An 18,053-nucleotide genomic window follows, 5' to 3' on the forward strand; every position below is an offset into this window, starting at 1 on the left:
GTATTAATCATTAGTTTGTTGGTACAATTCACAATCACTAAACACTAATTACAATGATAAGTACTCACGTTGTCAAGGACTTAGGCTTGTATCCAGGGGCCAGATTCACGAAAGAACTTACGAAAGCACTTACGAACGTGTACATCTTTCCTCAATCTTTGACGGCTTTGGTTACATTTATTAAACAGTTTACAAGCATCAAAACTTGCCAATCAACTGTTGTTATTGTTATAAACAGCCTCCTGGTGCTCCGGAGCTCATTAACTGTTTAATAATTGTAAACAAAGCCGTCAAAGATTGAGAAAAGATGTACAGGTTCGTAAGTGTTTGCGTAACTGCTTCGTGAATCTGGCCCCAGGTTCCCTTAGTACGAACTACTGAGCTTCTCCAACATTCAGTCCACAACAGTTGCGTAAGTCACGTGTACCTATTTACTGCTGGATGAACGGCTGCATTAGGTGAAAGGAAACTTGGTTAGGCATTTCTGTTCGGCTCGGGGGGATCGAAGCCGTGTGAGTCATATTGTTGACATTCTGCTGTCAGCAGGTAACATGGACTCAGCTAAATGGGACGTAGATGCTGTTCTCACTGTCGTGGGCGGAGCCTCTACGGGCGTCCCACCCGCCGCCCACATTCTCATCCACGCCCTCTTCACCCGTCGAGAACGGCCGACCAACGCCAGCCACGGGGCGGAGGTCGTTCATGTCCTCGTAGATGTGGTCTTCGGGGTGGTCGTGGTTCTGTTCGTCGTTGTTCCGGGAGTCTTTAAGAGACATGGGGATTGACCCCGATATCGGGTCGTGAAGATCCGTGTCCTTGTTACCTTTCATCTTCTTGATCACCAGCCCCGCTATCATGATGGTGACGAACGCAGCAGCAATTATAGCCCCGACAGTGACCACAATATACTTTGTGTTAACAAGAACTAACGAAGTTTGCGCGTCTTCGATTACCTTGTGTGTTTTCCTGCAGTCCTCCGTAGTGGTGCATTCATCAACGTGTTGTCCATTTTCTGAGGCGCTGACTGACGTTGAGTGAACTTGAGGGGAGACTCTTACCGTCGTGGGAGGGTTAATGTCATCGTCAGTTGACGTAACTGGTGGTGCTGCTGTTGGTGGTGAAGGCTCTGGCGGCGGCGGGGGCGGTCTTGTCGGTGGTGGTTGTTGAGGTGGCGGTGTAGGAGGCGGGTAGTGGCTGGGGTTACACTTGACAGCATAGTGTAGGGAGCCTGTGACGTAGACGTCGAAAGTGTTGGCTCTGTATGGTGCACGCACACTTCCCCACTCTTGCCCATCAATATAGACTTTATATAACACATTAAAATTCGGGTCATACATCATCTGTACAAGGTACCACATGTTTGGTTGCTTGAGCACATTCCTGCCAATATTAAATATCGTAGGGCTTCCCTGGGGCCATGTGATTTTTATTTCCAAGTTCGTGAAGGTTGGACTTGGTCTGAGGTACAAGTCAGGAAAATAATTGTACCAAAAGAGACACTTGCCAGCGTCTCGGGAGGCCAGGATGTAGGTCAGACAGCCGTAGTTGTCATGAAGCTCTCTGTTGCACCATTGTTGTGAGGCGGCTGGCACCACCACCACCACAGTGAACAAGAGCACCACACCAACCCCAAGCTGGAGCACTGACGTCATCCTTCTCATGGTGACCTCCGTCGTCACCACGGACAGTGACCTCACTCACTATATATTACACAACTGTGCTATAACAAGTTCGCTGCCTCCAAGAGTCGTCACAGGGACCCCTCACTTATGGTCGTCACTGCCAGTCACTCACGGGTCACGACCTGGTCCTGGGGGGTCGTCGGGACCGTCGTGGGTGTGTGCGACCTCCACTATGACCGAGGTGGGAGTGCTGGTGAGATTGCCACAGTGCCAGGCTGGGCCACACCTCAAGAATATTCTCGCCAGTAGTAAACATCCTGTAGCTACTTTTTGCTGCTTGATAAGCTCCTTGAGGAGTTGTCAACACGAGCGACCACCAGCCAGTGTTCAGGTCTACTGCACACTGTTGGGATATGTATGAAAGATTGGTCTGAAACACATTACTGGTCCTCTAGTATATACAACTAAATCACACTTTTGCAATATAACAATTTCATTGGTTAATTTAAATGTAAAAAATGACGTATGGTATCATTGACGAAGTTTCTACATTGTCTATAAATATATCTACATATAGTGTACTATTGGTATGTGTATCTATGTGTACTGCCGATATGTTTATCAATGTTTACTACTGATATGCGTATCCATGTGTACTGCTGGTATATGTATCTATGTGACTTACTGACATGTGTAGCTGTGTGTGCTACTGGTATGTATCTGTGTACTACTACATATATACAGTACTACTAATGTGTATATGTGTACTTGTATATGTATCTATGTGTACTATTGGTCGCACTTTTAGCTCCTGTTGACTTCCAGTTAATTGGTATTATTTATGTTTAAGTTTTAGGCCTATACATTAGATAAATCACATATATTCATCTTCGCTTCTATCAGTCTTGAACACAGTCACTTGATTACCGCGTCACGCACAATCTTACCTATCTCAGTCACTTGATTACTGCGTCACGCACAGTCTTGCTTACCTCTCTTATCTCGCAAATAAACACCGAGACTTGAGAGCTGTTTAATAATGCAGTCAAGTTTTGTATTATATTTTTTCTAGTGGTTTGTAACTTTCTTTTATGTAAGTGGTGAAGTATATATAAATATCAGTATTATTCATTAGTTTGTTGACACACTGCACTGCCAACACACTTGTCAGTTAGAAAGGCGGGGTCCAAGAGCTAACAGCTCGATTCTGCAGGCACAAATAGTAAATGCACTACTATGAGGGGCCTCTATGTTGTCATTCTCCTGCCAGCAAGCAACATGGATCAGCTGTTTAATATTGTCTTACGTCAGCATGGCGCCAAAGCCGACGTAGAGGCTGTTCTCACTGTCGTGGGCGGAGCCTTTGCGGGCGTCCCCATCCGCCGCCCACACTCGCATCCACGCCCTCTTCACCCGTCGAGAACGGCCGGACAGCGCCAGCCACGGGGTGGAGGTCATTCATGTCCTCGTAGATGTGGTCTTCGGGGTCGTCGACGTCGTCGTAGTGTTCTTCATTGGCGTTCTGGGAGGCGCTGAAAGACAGAGGGAATGACCCAGTTTCCTGGTCAATAAGATTCGTATTTTTTTCTTTTCTCTTCCTCGTCTTGATCACCAGTGTTGCAATGATGATGGTGACGACTGCAGCAGCAATAACCCCGACAGTGACCACTATATACCAGGGTTGACCAAGAACTAACCTGGTTGTCGCCTCCATGGTGTCGTTTTTTGGTTTACTGGAGTCCTCCGTAGTGGAATGTTCTTCAGCGATTTCTCTGTTTTCTGTGGTGTTTGCTGGTGGGGGAACTTTAGGGTAGCTTAGGTCCACCCCCGGAAGGTTGACTGCATCGTCAGTAGACTGAACTGGAGATGGTGTTGTTGGTGGTGAAGGCGCTGCTGGTGGTGGTGGTGTCGACCGTGAAGGAGGGTACTCACTAGGGTCACAGTCGCGAGCATAGTATGGTGAGCCAATGACGTAGATATCGAAAGTGTTGGCACTGACTAATATTGACCGCAGCTTTCGCCGTTCTTGTCCATCAACATAGACGTAATACGTCTCATCAACAAGAGATGTGTGCGACGTCATCTGTATACGGTACCACTTGTTTGGTTGATCCAGCACATCCCTGCCTAAGTAAATTGTCTCAGTCACTCCCAAGGTCCATGTGAGTATCACTTGCATGGACGTGAAGGTTGGGCCGGGTCTGAGGTAGAAGGAGAAGGGAGGAGATCCTCGGGTGTCAAACTGACACTTGCCACCGTCTGGAGAGGCTAGGATGTAGGTCGGACAGCCGTAGTTATCTTGAAGCTCTCTGTCGCACCATTGGTGTGAGGCGGCTGGCACCACCACCACCACAGTGAACAAGAGCACCACACCCACCCCAAGCTGGAGCACTGACGTCATCCTTCTCATGGTGACCCTCCGTCGTCACCACGGACAGTGACCTCCTCACCATGGACAGTGACCTCACTCACCACGGACAGTGGCCTCACTCACCACGGACAGTGACCTCACTCACCACTGTATATATTACACATCTGTGCTATAAAAAGTTCGCTGCCTCCAAGAGTCGTCACAGAGACCTCTCACTTATGGTCGTCACTGCCAGTCACTCACGGGTCACGACCTGGTCCTGGGGGGTCGTCGGGACCGTCGTGGGTGTGTGTGTGTAACCTTCACTATGACCAAGATGGGAGTGTTGGTGAGGGTGCCACAGTGCCAGGCAGGGCATCACCTGAAAAACCCACTGACCGGCACTCCGCATCCTGTAGCTACATGCTACTGTTGTTGTCATTGCTGTTTGTTTAGTAAAGACTTAAGAAAGTAGTCCCACCGTGTGAGTCGTCCTCCGGTGTTCTTGTCTTCTGAAGAAAGGTGAACTCTGGAGACAACTGTGACAGTCAGGACGTTTAACCGTATCATCAGTGATACGGTGACGTATCACTGATAACGGTGACTTAACGACGGTGTATCATCAGTGAACTAAACTGGTGACTCAGGTGGTGATGACGGCGGCCATGTTAGAGTAGGGGGAAGAGGAACTATCAGGAGGAGGCGCCAAGCCATTATGACTATACAGCACTGGGAAGGGATCAGGATAGGATTTAGGATGGGGGACGAATGGAAACGAATGGTGTTCAGTCACTTTGGCGGTCGGGGATTGACGGCTGACCTGCAAGAAGCGAGACCGTCGCTCTACCGTCCAGCCCAAGAGTAAGTGGATAGTTGCTGGAGTTACAGATTGAGGCATAGTGTGGTGAGCTTATATTTCCTCGTATATGTGCTCTTCTGAGTCGTCGATATCGTCATAGTTGGCCACATCGGAGTTCCGATAACTGCTTAAAGTCTTGGGGACATGTGATATCTGGTCATGAAGACGCCTGTTATCTTCCTCTTTCTTCCTCCGCTTGATCACTAGTGCTGCTGTGACGACGACTACCGCAGCAGCAGCAGCAACTATAGCCCCGACAATGACCACAATATGCCAGGGTTGGACAGGAACTGACGCAGTTGGCTCTGCGCTGTTGTCCTTCTCAGGTTTACTGGAGTCCTCCGTAGTGACGTGTTCTCCGTTTTCTGTGGTGGAGGTAAGAGAGTGAAGATAAGAATTCGTCGCTATGTAGTCTATAGGTTTACAGTTGAAAGTACAGTATGGTGAACCTGAGACGTAGATACTGAAACTTTCGCCACTGTATACTTGACTCTCACTATGCTGTTCTCGCCCGTCAATATAGACGTAATACGTCACGTTACCAGGAGACGTGCGGGACGACGTTTGTACATGGTACCACTTATATGGACTCTGGAACACATATCTGCCTATAACAATTGCCGTAGGGCTTCCCTGGGGCCATGTGATTTTGATTTCCATGTACGTGAAAGTTGGACTTGGTCTGAGGTAGAAGGAGTTGTCAAGAGAATCGGTTGCTGAAAAGAGACACTTGTTAGCGTCTCGGGAGGTCAAGACAAAGGTCTGGCAGCCGTAGGAATTATGTGGCACGAAGTTGCACCATTGGTGTGAGGCGGCTGGCACCACCACCACCACAGTGAACAAGAGCACCACACCCACCCCAAGCTGGAGCACTGACGTCATCCTTCTCATGGTGACCCTCCGTCGTTGTGGGAACCGACCTGTGAGATTTATATTTATTTAATTTATATGAATTTATATTTACGTTAATTTATATACTTCGATAGCAATTTGTATAATGTTAAGTGGACTGTATTTCTGCAATAATCTCAATCTCACAAATCGATCCTCTACACATTAGGGGGGGTTAAATTAATATATATGCAGCCAATCAAACTACAGTAATAGACTACATACTATTAAACATTGAAGAGGTTCCTTATCTTATAGTACAGCAGGTTAGTCCACCAGGTATAACTAGGGTGTAGACACCAAATTATCCTCTTTGAGGTAGCTTCCATATCACCCAGTAACTGGTGCACAATCTTGCATCCTCGTCTTGACCTGTCAAAAGTGCGCTAGCTGTGAAGCCAGAATCCTATATATGACAAGCTATATCAGAGAAAACACTATACAGTACATGGAACATTAAAGACCTGGCTTAATTACCTTTAGTATGAGGCGATTTCGCGTTCTAACCGGCTAACCCTATATCCTGACATTAATGGCCATAAATGAATGATAAACGGGTTTCGGATAGACACTTAACTTGTATTTGTAGACAGCGTGTTGACAATGGTACACCTTTGGGTTCCATAACACTACGTCCAAGTAAATTTAACAGGAGCCGAATTTGCTCCCGTGTGAGCCTCTGGTCTCGTATAACAACAATGGCTGCCCTCCTTCCTCACTCTGACGCCTGGCTTACATTGTCCACATTTCAGAAAGTGATAGAAGGGTCACATTTACTCTACTTTAATATTGATAATTAAGTTAATTTATATAAGATGTTTTATGATGGTAAAGTCCAAAGACTTATGTATTTAAGAACAATTCCCAGCAGAATAGCTGGTGAATTATAATAGTATGTGGTGATGATATCCCGTTTTCTATAGACGGTAATTCCACTACAAGTTTCGTTTTCTATGGGTAACTTGTTGGTAATACAGCTATTATCTGTATGATATATTAAATGGTGTCGGATTTTCCGACAGTCGTCACCACGGACAGTGACCTCACTCACCACGGACAGTGACCTCACTCATCACGGACAGTGATCTCCGTCGTCACCACGGACAGTGACCTCACTCACCACGGACAGTGACCTCACTCACCACGGACAGTGACCTCACTCACCACTGTATATATTACACAACTGTGCTATAACAAGTTCGCTGCCTCCAAGAGTCGTCACAGGGACCTCTCACTTATGGTCTTCACTGCCAGTCACTCACGGGTCACGACCTGGTCCTGGGGGGTCGTCGGGACCGTCGTGGGTGTGTGTGACCTTCACTATGACCAAGATGGGAGTCTTGGTGAGAGTGCCACAGTGCCAGGCTGGGCCACGCCTCAAGAACCAACTCACTGATAATCCACATCCTGTAGCTACTTGCAACTGTTGTTATTGCTATTAATTTCGTAAAGATTACGACGACCCAAACGTCAGCCACATCTTGGCCACCCGAGTCGTAAGAGGTTCACGATCCCTACGTCTCTTCCAGACGGCCCCCTACAGCTCTTCCAGACGGCCCCCTACAGCCCTTCCAGACGGCCCCCTACTGCCCTTCCAGACAGCCTATTACAGCCCTTCCAGACAGCCCCCTACTGCCCTTCCAGACAGCCCATTACGGCCCTTCCAGACGGCCCCCTACTGCCCTTCCAGACAGCCCATTACAGCCCTTCCAGACGGCCCCTTACTGCCCTTCCAGATGGCCCTATACTGCCCTTCCAGACGGCCCCTTACTTCCCTTCCAGACGGCCCCCTTAAGTCCTTCAAGACGGCATAATACAACCTTTTAGACGGCCTCTAGAACTCTTCATCTCTACAGACTCTTCTCGGTTGGAGCACTCTTGTTCATACATAAACTCTGTCAGTCGTAGACGGGAAGGTGCGATGCGAGACAGGTATACCTGATGCAGCACTGTCTGCTCCAGGAACACCGCAAAGACCCCTCGCGGGGGGCCGCAACATTCGATGTTCCAATAGCAGGGTCCAGGTCCGCGGTGTGCACGACAGGCCCCCGCCACCAAGGGAGAGACGGCTGACAGAGCCAGGGGCGCGGGAGTGACCTCATACTGTCCATTCTCCGTCACCGTCGCGTCGTCCGCCGATATCTTCACGGGAATACCAACATGTGACTCATTGTAACTAGAGGATGTCTCACGGCATCCTTTAGCTGTTTCTTGTTGCTTGAGAAGTCTTTCTTGCGTCTACTAATGTTGGTAAGGACCACATTTTCTGCGCTAATGTTGGGCATTGTTATAGTTGCTTGGTTAAAGCTAGGTTAGAGGTGCTTGTATTATATCCGAGCGTGTGTGTGTAGAGGAGACGCAAAATGTCCGCCACGAGCAATATGTGTTACTGGTTTACTTCAGAAAAGTATTTTTTGTGAAGTCAAGAGACATAATGTATACGTGCACTTGCATGCATCATGCTCCGGTTAACTGAGCAACTTGTCCTCTCACAAAGAACGTCGCTTTTCGCTCGTATGTGTTACATACGGCCAAAAATTGTCGTAATAGAAAATGGAACCGGCTCGCGGAAGTAAAGTACTGTCCCGTTTTCTGTTTTGGGTCCTCTGGTAGGTTAGGACAAGGGCACTTTAAACTGACCGTTTTCTTGACGTTGGCAAACCTTAGGAGGACGGACTGAACTGAGGGGGTGGGTTAAGATTCTTGTGGCGACAGACCTCCTTTATCTGTAGCACTGGTCAGCGACGTCCGGTCACAACAAAATGGTCCCGAGTTTGACTCCCGCACAAGGACAGAGATATTCGGGCACATTTCCTCTTACCTGAAGCCTCTGTGTTCCTAGCAGTAAGTAGGTACCTCGGGATTAGCCAACTGTTGTGGGTTGCAGCCTGGGAAAGCTTAGTAGCTGGCCTAGGGGGGGGGGGGACACCGAAGGGCCCAACAAGCGTCCCCAACAATGGGAGAACAATCAAGGCTTCGGTAACAATTATCCCTAATTATTGAGCCATTTGAGGTCAAATTAAACCCGAGATGATTGGGTGTTAACATTTATATACATTTTACTCCCTCCAGTTTTAGTCAATGCTTAGAATTCTTCGCTCAATGAGAATATCGCTCAGAATTCTCTGTTCAATGTGTATATCGCTCAGAATTCTCTGTTCAATGTGTATATCGCTCAGAATTCTCTGTTCAATGAGAATATCGCTCAGAATTCTCTGTTCAATGTGTATATCGCTCAGAATTCTCTGTTCAATGTGTATATCGCTCAGAATTCTCTGTTCAATGTGTATATCACTCAGAATTCTCTGTTCAATGTGTATATCACTCAGAATTCTCGGTTCAATGTGTATATCGCTCAGAATTCTCTGTTCAATATGTATATCGCTCAGAATTCTTCATTCAATGTGTATATCGCTCAGAATTCTCTGTTCAATGTGTATATCGCTCAGAATTCTCTGTTCAATGTGTATATCGCTCAGAATTCTCTGTTCAATGTGTATATCGCTCAGAATTCTCTGTTCAATATGTATATCGCTCAGAATTCTCTGTTCTATGTGTATATCGCTCAGAATTCTCTGTTCTATGTGTATATCACTCAGAATTCTATGTTAATTGTGTATATCGCTCAAAACTCTCTGTTCAATGTGTATATCACTCAGAATTCTATGTTAATTGTGTATATCGCTCAAAACTCTCTGTTCAATGTGTATATCACTCAGAATTCTCTGTTCTATGTGTATATCACTCAGAATTCTCTGTTCAATAGGAATATCGCTCAGAATTCTCTGTTTAATGTGACTATTTCTTGGCTGTGTTGTAATTGGTGTATTTAGACGCAGCTGTGACTGGAGAGGCTCAGGCCATGATCCTTCAAGTAAACTGTATACAGTTGAGAGGGTAATGATTTATATAGAAGTATAGATGCTAGTTTATTGGACATCCACAAGTTATTGCTAGCCACGCTCTGTCTATAGAGCTGTGTTAGGTATCATGTTAGCATACAAGAGAAAATGTTACAAACAATATCATATATTCAGTTACCAATGACAGGTTTGGTACTAACTGTTTCTTGCCTATAGTTCTGGGACACACAAACTGGTTCTTGCCTATAGTTCTGGGACACACAAACTGGTTCTTGCCTATAGTTCTGGGACACACAAACTGGTTCTTGCCTATAGTTCTGGGACACACAAACTGGTTCTTGCCTATAGTTCTGGGACACACAAACTGGTTCTTGCCTATAGTTCTGGGACACACAAACTGGTTCTTGCCTATAGTTCTGGGACACACAAACTGGTTCTTGCCTATAGTTCTGGGACACACAAACTGGTTCTTGCCTATAGTTCTGGGACACACAAACTGGTTCTTGCCTATAGTTCTGGGACACACAAACTGGTTCTTGCCTATAGTTCTGGGACACACAAACTGGTTCTTGCCTATAGTTCTGGGACACACAAACTGGTTCTTGCCTATAGTTCTGGGACACACAAACTGGTCCCGTTCTGTAGATTTCTGACTAACTGGTCCTATATACACCTAAACAGCCCATCCTCATGTTTAGGTAGTATTTATAGTAACGATGACGATGACAGTATATATACCGACTTACAACGAAAGTATAAATCGGAACTATTGAGTTGGACAAACCGGAAAACTATTTATTACTTGTGTTGCTTTGACAAACTATACTAACCTAACCTTCCTAGGCCTAATACACGATATGTGAGGCCTAATATAGTACATATTTGTGCTATACTAGGCCAAGGAACATTTAAATTTGTTTTTTAGCTTTATTTTTTTAAAGAATTCCTTATTAGTCAATATACTACTATCTAAAAACTAAGTACGTGCGAATTCGTGACTATTGACGATTGTCTCAATAAGTATTATCTTAACAGTAGGATGGGTTGGCTTAAAGCACACTTAATAATTAGAAACATATGAACACTTATGTGTTGAGCTCATGTGTGACTAGTATTTTCATGCGTATTATTAACAAAGTATTATTATACGGTTCTAATTCACTTTTAATGCACATATACATTTCTAAACATAGTTGGTGTATGTATCCATGTATACTTCTGAGCACAATTTTAGCTAGTGTGTATTTTTGGCAAATAATATATATATTTACATTTTAGACATAAATTAGATAAATTATGCGTATACATTTTTTTTCTGTCAAATTTGTGCGTGACGCAATGATGAAGTGACAGACTTGATAACTTTGCTTATGACTTGATTAGTGCGTCATACATAGTCTTGATTATATTTGTTATCACTTGATTGTTGCGTCACACAGTTTTGATCAATTTCCTTATCTCTTGATTACTGCGTCACGCACACTCTTGACTACCTTTCTTAAGTGACTCTGATAGCCAACACAGAGACCTGCGAGCCATTTAAACTGTGTATTTTAAGAAAAACACATTTTAATATATTTTTATGATTAATGGCTTTTTGTTATGTAAGTCAACGGAATAAAGTATATATAAATGTCAGTATTAATCATTAGTTTGTTGGTACAATACACAATCACTAAACACTAATTACAATAAGTATTCACGTTGTCAAGGACTTAGGCTTGTATCCAGGGGCCAGATTCACGAAAGAACTTACGCAAGCACTTACGAACGTGTACATGAGCCACAGAGATATTAGAAAGAACTTTTTTAGTGTCAGAGTGGTTGACAAATGGAATGCATTAGGAAGTGATGTGGTGGAGGCTGACTTCATACACAGTTTCAAGTGTAGATATGATAGAGCCCAATAGGCTCAGGAATCTGTACGCCTGTTGATTGATGGTTGAGAGGCGGGACCAAAGAGCCAGAGCTCAACCCCTGCAAACACAACTAGGTGAGTACATCTTTCCTCAATCTTTGACGGCTTTGGTGACATTTATTAAACAGTTTACAAGCATGAAAACTTGCCAATCAACTGTTGTTATTGCTATAAACAGCCTCCTGGTGCTTCGGAGCTCATTAACTGTTTAATAATTGTAAACAAAGCCGCCAAAGATTGAGAAAAGATGTACAGGTTCGTAAGTGTTTGCGTAAGTGCTTTCGTGAATCTGGCCCCAGGTTCCCTTAGTACGAACTACTGAGCTTCTCCAACATTCAGCCCACAACAGTTCCGTAAGTTGCAGGTACCTAATTACTGCTGGGTGAACGGCTGCATTAGGTGAAAGGAATCTTTGTTAGGCATTTCTGTTCCGCTCGGGGGGATCGAAGCCCGAAGCCGTGTGAGTCATAATGTTGACATTCTGCTGTCAGCAGGTAACATGGACTCAGCTAAATGGGACGTAGATGCTGTTCTCGCTGTCGTGGGCAGAGCCTCTACGGGCGTCCCACCCGCCGCCCACACTCTCATCCACGCCCTCTTCACCCGTCGAGAACGGCCAACCAACGCCAGCCACGGGGCGGAGGTCGTTCATGTCCTCGTAGATGTGGTCTTCGGGGTGGTCGTGGTTCTGTTCGTCGTTGTTCCGGGAGTCTTTGAGAGACATGGGGATTGACCCCGATATCGGGTCGTGAAGATCCGTGTCCTTGTTACCTTTCATCTTCTTGATCACCAGCCCCGCTATCAAGATGGTGACGAACACAGCAGCAGTTATAGCCCCGACAGTGACCACAACTGACGAAGTTTGTTCTTTGATTTCCTCTTGTGTTTTACTGCAGTCCTCCGGAGTGGTGCAATTGTCAACGTGTTCTCCGTTTTCTGAGGCGCTGGTTGATGTTGAGTGAAATTGAGGGGAGACTGTGACCGTCCTGGTAGTGCTAATGTCATCGTCAGTTGACTTAACTGGTGGTGAAGGCTCTGGCGGCGGCGGGGGCGGTCTTGTCAGTGGTGGTTGTTGTGGTGGCGATCTTGTCAGTGGTGGTTGTTGTGGTGGCGGTCTTGTCAGTGGTGGTTGTTGTGGTGGCGGTCTTGTCAGTGGTGGTTGTTGTGGTGGCGGTCTTGTCAGTGGTGGTTGTTGTGGTGGCGATCTTGTCAGTGGTGGTTGTTGTGGTGGCGATCTTGTCAGTGGTGGTTGTTGTGGTGGCGATCTTGTCAGTGGTGGTTGTTGTGGTGGCGATCTTGTCAGTGGTGGTTGTTGTGGTGGCGATCTTGTCAGTGGTGGTTGTTGTGGTGGCGATCTTGTCAGTGGTGGTTGTTGTGGTGGCGATCTTGTCAGTGGTGGTTGTTGTGGTGGCGATCTTGTCAGTGGTGGTTGTTGTGGTGGCGATCTTGTCAGTGGTGGTTGTTGTGGTGGCGATCTTGTCAGTGGTGGTTGTTGTGGTGGCGATCTTGTCAGTGGTGGCCGAGTAGTAGGCGGGTAGTGGCTGGGGTTACAGTCGACAGCATAGTGTATGGAGCCTGTGACGTAAACGTCGAAAGTGTTGGCTCTGTATTCGTTATACACTCTTCCCCACTCTTGCCCATTAATATAGACTTTATATAACCCACCAGAATGCGGGTCATATATCATCTGTACAAGGTACCACATGTTTGGTTGCTTGAGCACATTCCTGCCAATATTCAATATCGTACGGCTTCCCTGGGTCCATGTGATTGATATTTGCAAGTTAGTGAAGGTTGGACTTATTCTGAGGTACAAGTCAGGAAAATAATTGTACCAAAAAATACACTTGCCAGCGTCTCGGGAGTCCAGGGTGTAGGTCTGACAGCCGTAGTTGTCATAAAGCCTTTTGTTACACCATTGTTGTGAGGCGGCTGGCACCACCACCACCACAGTGAACAAGAGCACCACACCCACCCCAAGCTGGAGCACTGATGTCATCCTTCTCATGGTGACCTCCGTCGTCACCACGGACAGTGACCTCACTCACTTCGGACAGTGACCTCACTCACCACGGACAGTGACCTCACTCACCACGGACAGTGACCTCACTCACCACGGACAGTGACCTCACTCACCACTGTATATATTACACAACTGTGCTATAACAAGTTCGCTGCCTCCAAGAGTCGTCACAGGGACCTCTCACTTATGGTCGTCACTGCCAGTCACTCACGGGTCACGACCTGGTCCTGGGGGGTCGTCGGGACCGTCGTGGGTGTGTGTGACCTTCACTATGAGCAAGATGGGAGTGTTGGTGAGAGTGCCACAGTGCCAGGCAGGGCCACGCCTCAAGAACAATCTCGGCGATAATGCATATCCTGTAGCTACTTCCTATTGTTGTTAATTAATTAAAGAATACGACGACATGCGTGTCAACTACGTCCTGGCTATCTTTGTCGGAAGGGGTAGACTGCCCCTTATAGCCCTTTGAAAAGCCCTCTACAGCTCCTTGAAACGGCTCTTTCTGATGGCCCTTTTTTTTTTGCCCTTTTGGACGACAGCTTTATTCGCGGAAGGGGAAGGTGCGGCGACCGTTTGGTGTCGTCGTTACTCGCAATGGCACAGTCAACGAGAACTGTGAGTCTGGAGACTGTAAACAGTTGACGGCGTATCGCAGTCTCCTGCACAAGACGCTCTCCAGTCTCTCCCTGGATGGCGTAATCTGGTTAATAGATAAAATTTGTCGGTCGTAGACGGGAAAAGGTGCTGCGAAATAGATAAATGCGTGATTCTGGGTCGGGTTGAACCGTGTCTATAAATCTGGAGCGAGGTCTAGTCCAAGGACTTGGCGAAGACTCGCGGAAGGTCGCGAGAGTCCCCAGGGCCGGACCCGGGTCCGCGTCGCTGTCAGCACGACACGCAACTGTGATCAGCGCACTGTGTTTGGCTGTATGTATGTGGGTGTTGAGCAGCGTTGTGCGGGTGTCTGGGTGGGCGTTGACAGGCGTTGTATGGGTACTGAGCAGCGTTGAACAGTTGTATTTGTTGGAGTTTACCACTGACTTTCCGGTAGACGGTTAAGTAGTTGTCGGCACTCACTGTTGTGCCGACATTGTACACTGATCAGCTGCCTACTGAGCCACAGTAGGCAACACAGGGGCGTCACAACAGAATGGTCCCGGGTTCGATTCACTTGGCAGGACTGAGACGTTTCTGCACGTTTCCTCTGACAGATAGGTACGAGGGTGCCAGGTCCATCACAACATACTGTACTCTGGACCAAATAGTTGCTGTAAGCAATACCATTATAGGAGGAAGGGCTGGTATAATTCCCACCAGACAACACCACCGCCCTTCCAAACACCGCTGTGAAGATAGATGTTCTTAAGATCAATGAATTATTTAACCCTTGTCTGCTTGTATTTTAACTAAAAGTTATGATTGAAATAATGCTTCAGTCAATGCCAGCTCACACTTTAGTACTTCGTCAAGAACAAGGCTTTTCAACTCGCAACTCACCTACTGCCCAGACAATCTCGTTTCAGTCGTAATTGAGTGAAAAGAATTAGATGAAGGTGTTGTGGAAGCCAACTTGATACACAGTTTAATGTCTAATGTCCCCACACGACCCACATCTTGGTAGACCTGTACTGGAGGAACTATGGGCAGTTAGGGCCAAACTTGTCCCACATCCGGGCTTCGCTGAAAGGCCTTGTTGACTACTGATGACGTGACCTGGCTTTGAGAGGCCGTTTGCTTTTCCCATTTCTTCCTCGTCATGATCACAAGGGCTACTATGGCGATGATGTCGATCATGACATCAACTATAGCCCCGGCAAGTACCCATGTGTACCAGGGTAGGTGGGTGGCGTCCTCTGGTTTACTCCCGTCTTCTGTGGAGGAATGTTCGTCAGCGGCTTCTCCGTTTTCTGTGGTGTTTGTTGGTGGGGGAATTTTAGGGAAGCGTAAGTCTACCCCTGGAAGGTTGACTGCTTCGTCAGTAGACTGAACTGGAGATGGTGTTGTTGGTGGTGAAGGCGCTGCTGGTGGTGGTGGTGTCGACCGTGAAGGAGGGTACTCACTAGGGTCACAGTCGCGAGCATAGTATGGTGAGCCAGTGACGTAGATATCGAAAGTGTTGGCACTGAATAATATTGACCGCAGCTTTCGCTGTTCTTGCCCATCAACATAGACGTAATACGTCTCATCAATAAGAGATGTGTGCGACGTCATCTGTATACGGTACCACTTGTTTGGTTGATCCAACACATCCCTGCCTATGTAAATTGTCTCATTCGCTCCCAAGGTCCATGTGAGTCTCACTTGCAAGGACGTGAAGGTTGGATGTGGAGGTCGTTCATGTCCTCGTAGATGTGGTCTTCGGGGTCGTCGACGTCGGGGTCGTCGACGTCGTCGTAGTTGTCTTCGTTGCAGTTCTGGGAGGCGCTGAAAGACAGAGGGAATGACCCAGTTTCCTTGTTAATAACATTCGTATTCTTTTCTTTTCTCTTCCTCGCCTTGATCACCAGTGTTGCAATGATGATGGTGACGACTGCAGCAGCAATAACCCCGACAGTGACCACTATATACCAGGGTAGACCAAGAACTAACCTGATTGTCTCGTTGAGGCCGTTTTCTGGTTTACTAGAGTCCTCCATTGAGGAATGTTCTTCGGCGGCTCTTCCGTTTTCTGTGGTGTTTGTTGGTGGGGAAACTTTAGGGTAGCTTAGGTCCACCCCCGGAAGGTTGACTGCATCGTCAGTAGACTGAACTGGAGATGGTGTTGTTGGTGGTGAAGGCGCTGCTGGTGGTGGTGTTGTTGGTGGTGAAGGCGCTGCTGGTGGTGGTGGTGTCGACCGTGAAGGAGGGTAGTCACTAGGGTCACAGTCGCGAGCATAGTATGGTGAGCCAGTGACGTAGATATCGAATCTGTGAGCACGAAATGTTGAAGTCAGATTTCGCCGTTCTTGTCCATCAACATAGACGTAATACGTCTCATCAACAAGAGATGTGTGCGACGTCATCTGTATACGGTACCACTTGTTTGGTTGATCCAGCACATCCCTGCCTATGTAAATTGTGTCAGTCGCTCCCAAGGTCCATGTGAGTCTCACTTGCAAGGACGTGAAGGTTGGGCCGGGTCTGAGGTAGAAGGAGAAGGGAGGAGAACCTCGGGTGTCAAACTGACACATGCCACCGTCTCGGGAGTCCAGGGTGTAGGTCGGACAGCCGTAGTTATCATGAAGCTCTCTGTCGCACCATTGTTGTGAGGCGGCTGGCACCACCACCACCACAGTGAACAAGAGCACCACACCCACCCCAAGCTGGAGCACTGACGTCATCCTTCTCATGGTGACCTCCGTCGTCACCACGGACAGTGACCTCACTCACCACGGACAGTGACCTCACTCACCACTGTATATATTACACAACTGTGCTATAACAAGTTCGCTACCTCCAAGAGTCGTCACAGGGACCTCTCACTTATGGTCGTCACTGCCAGTCACTCATGGGTCACGACCTGGTCCTGGGGGGTCGTCGGGACCGTCGTGGGTGTGTGTAACCTTCACTATGACCAAGATGTGAGTGCTGGTGAGAGGGCCACAATGCCAAGCAGGGCAACACCTGAAAAACCCACTCACCGGCACTCCACATCCTGTAGCTACTTGCTACTGTTGTTGTCATTGCTGTTAATTTCGTAAAGATTACGATGACCCAAACGACAGCCACATCCTGGCCACCCGAGTCGTAAGGGGATCACGATCCCTACGTCTCTTCCAGACGGCCCCCTACAGCCCTTCCAGACGGCCCCCTACAACCCTTCCAGACGGCCCCCTACTGCCCTTCCAGACAGCCCATTACAGCCCTTCCAGACGGCCCCCTACAACCCTTCCAGACGGCCCCCTACAACCCTTCCAGACGGCCCCTTACAACCATTCCAGACGGCCCCTTACTGCCTTTCCAGACGGCCCCCTTAAGTCCTAGACGGCATAATACAACCTTTTAGACGGCCTCTAGAACTCTTCATCTCTACAGACTCTTCTTGGTTCGGGCACTCTTGTTCATACATAAACTCTGTCAGTCGTAGACGGGAAGGTGCGATGCGATACAGGTATACTTGATTCAGATTCACACTGTGCCGTCGCTAAGATTCTGGAGCACTGTCTGCTCCAGGAACACCGCAAAGACCCCTCGCGGGGGGGCCGCGACATTCAGTGTTCCAATAGCAGGGTCCAGGTCAGCGCCGCGGTGTGCACGACAGGCCCCCGCCACCAAGGGAGGGACGGCTGACAGAACCAGGAGCGCGGGAGTGACCTCATACTGTCCATTCTCCGTCACCGTCGCGTCGTCCGCCATCATCTTCACGGGAATACCAACATGTGACTCATTGTAACTAGAGGATGTCTTACGGTATCCTCTAGCTGTTTCTCGTTGCTAGAGAAGTCTTTCTTGCATCTACTAATGTTGGTAAGGACTACATTTTCTGCGTTAATGTTGGGCTTTGTTATAGTTGCTTGGTTAAAGCTAGGTTAGAGGTGCTTGTATTAT

At 47.4% G+C, this 18,053-nt stretch overlaps 1 protein-coding gene across 1 annotated transcript in view; it reads left to right on the forward strand.

Annotated features, from left to right (window-relative positions):
* The window catches only part of dlg1 (discs large 1), a gene marked incomplete in the record, with an annotated part of 879,898 nt that overhangs the window by 506,390 nt on the left and 355,455 nt on the right, over window positions 1-18,053 (forward strand).

Source organism: Procambarus clarkii, chromosome 84 (assembly GCF_040958095.1).
Source record: "Procambarus clarkii isolate CNS0578487 chromosome 84, FALCON_Pclarkii_2.0, whole genome shotgun sequence".
In the NCBI taxonomy this organism is placed as follows: domain Eukaryota; kingdom Metazoa; phylum Arthropoda; class Malacostraca; order Decapoda; family Cambaridae; genus Procambarus; species Procambarus clarkii.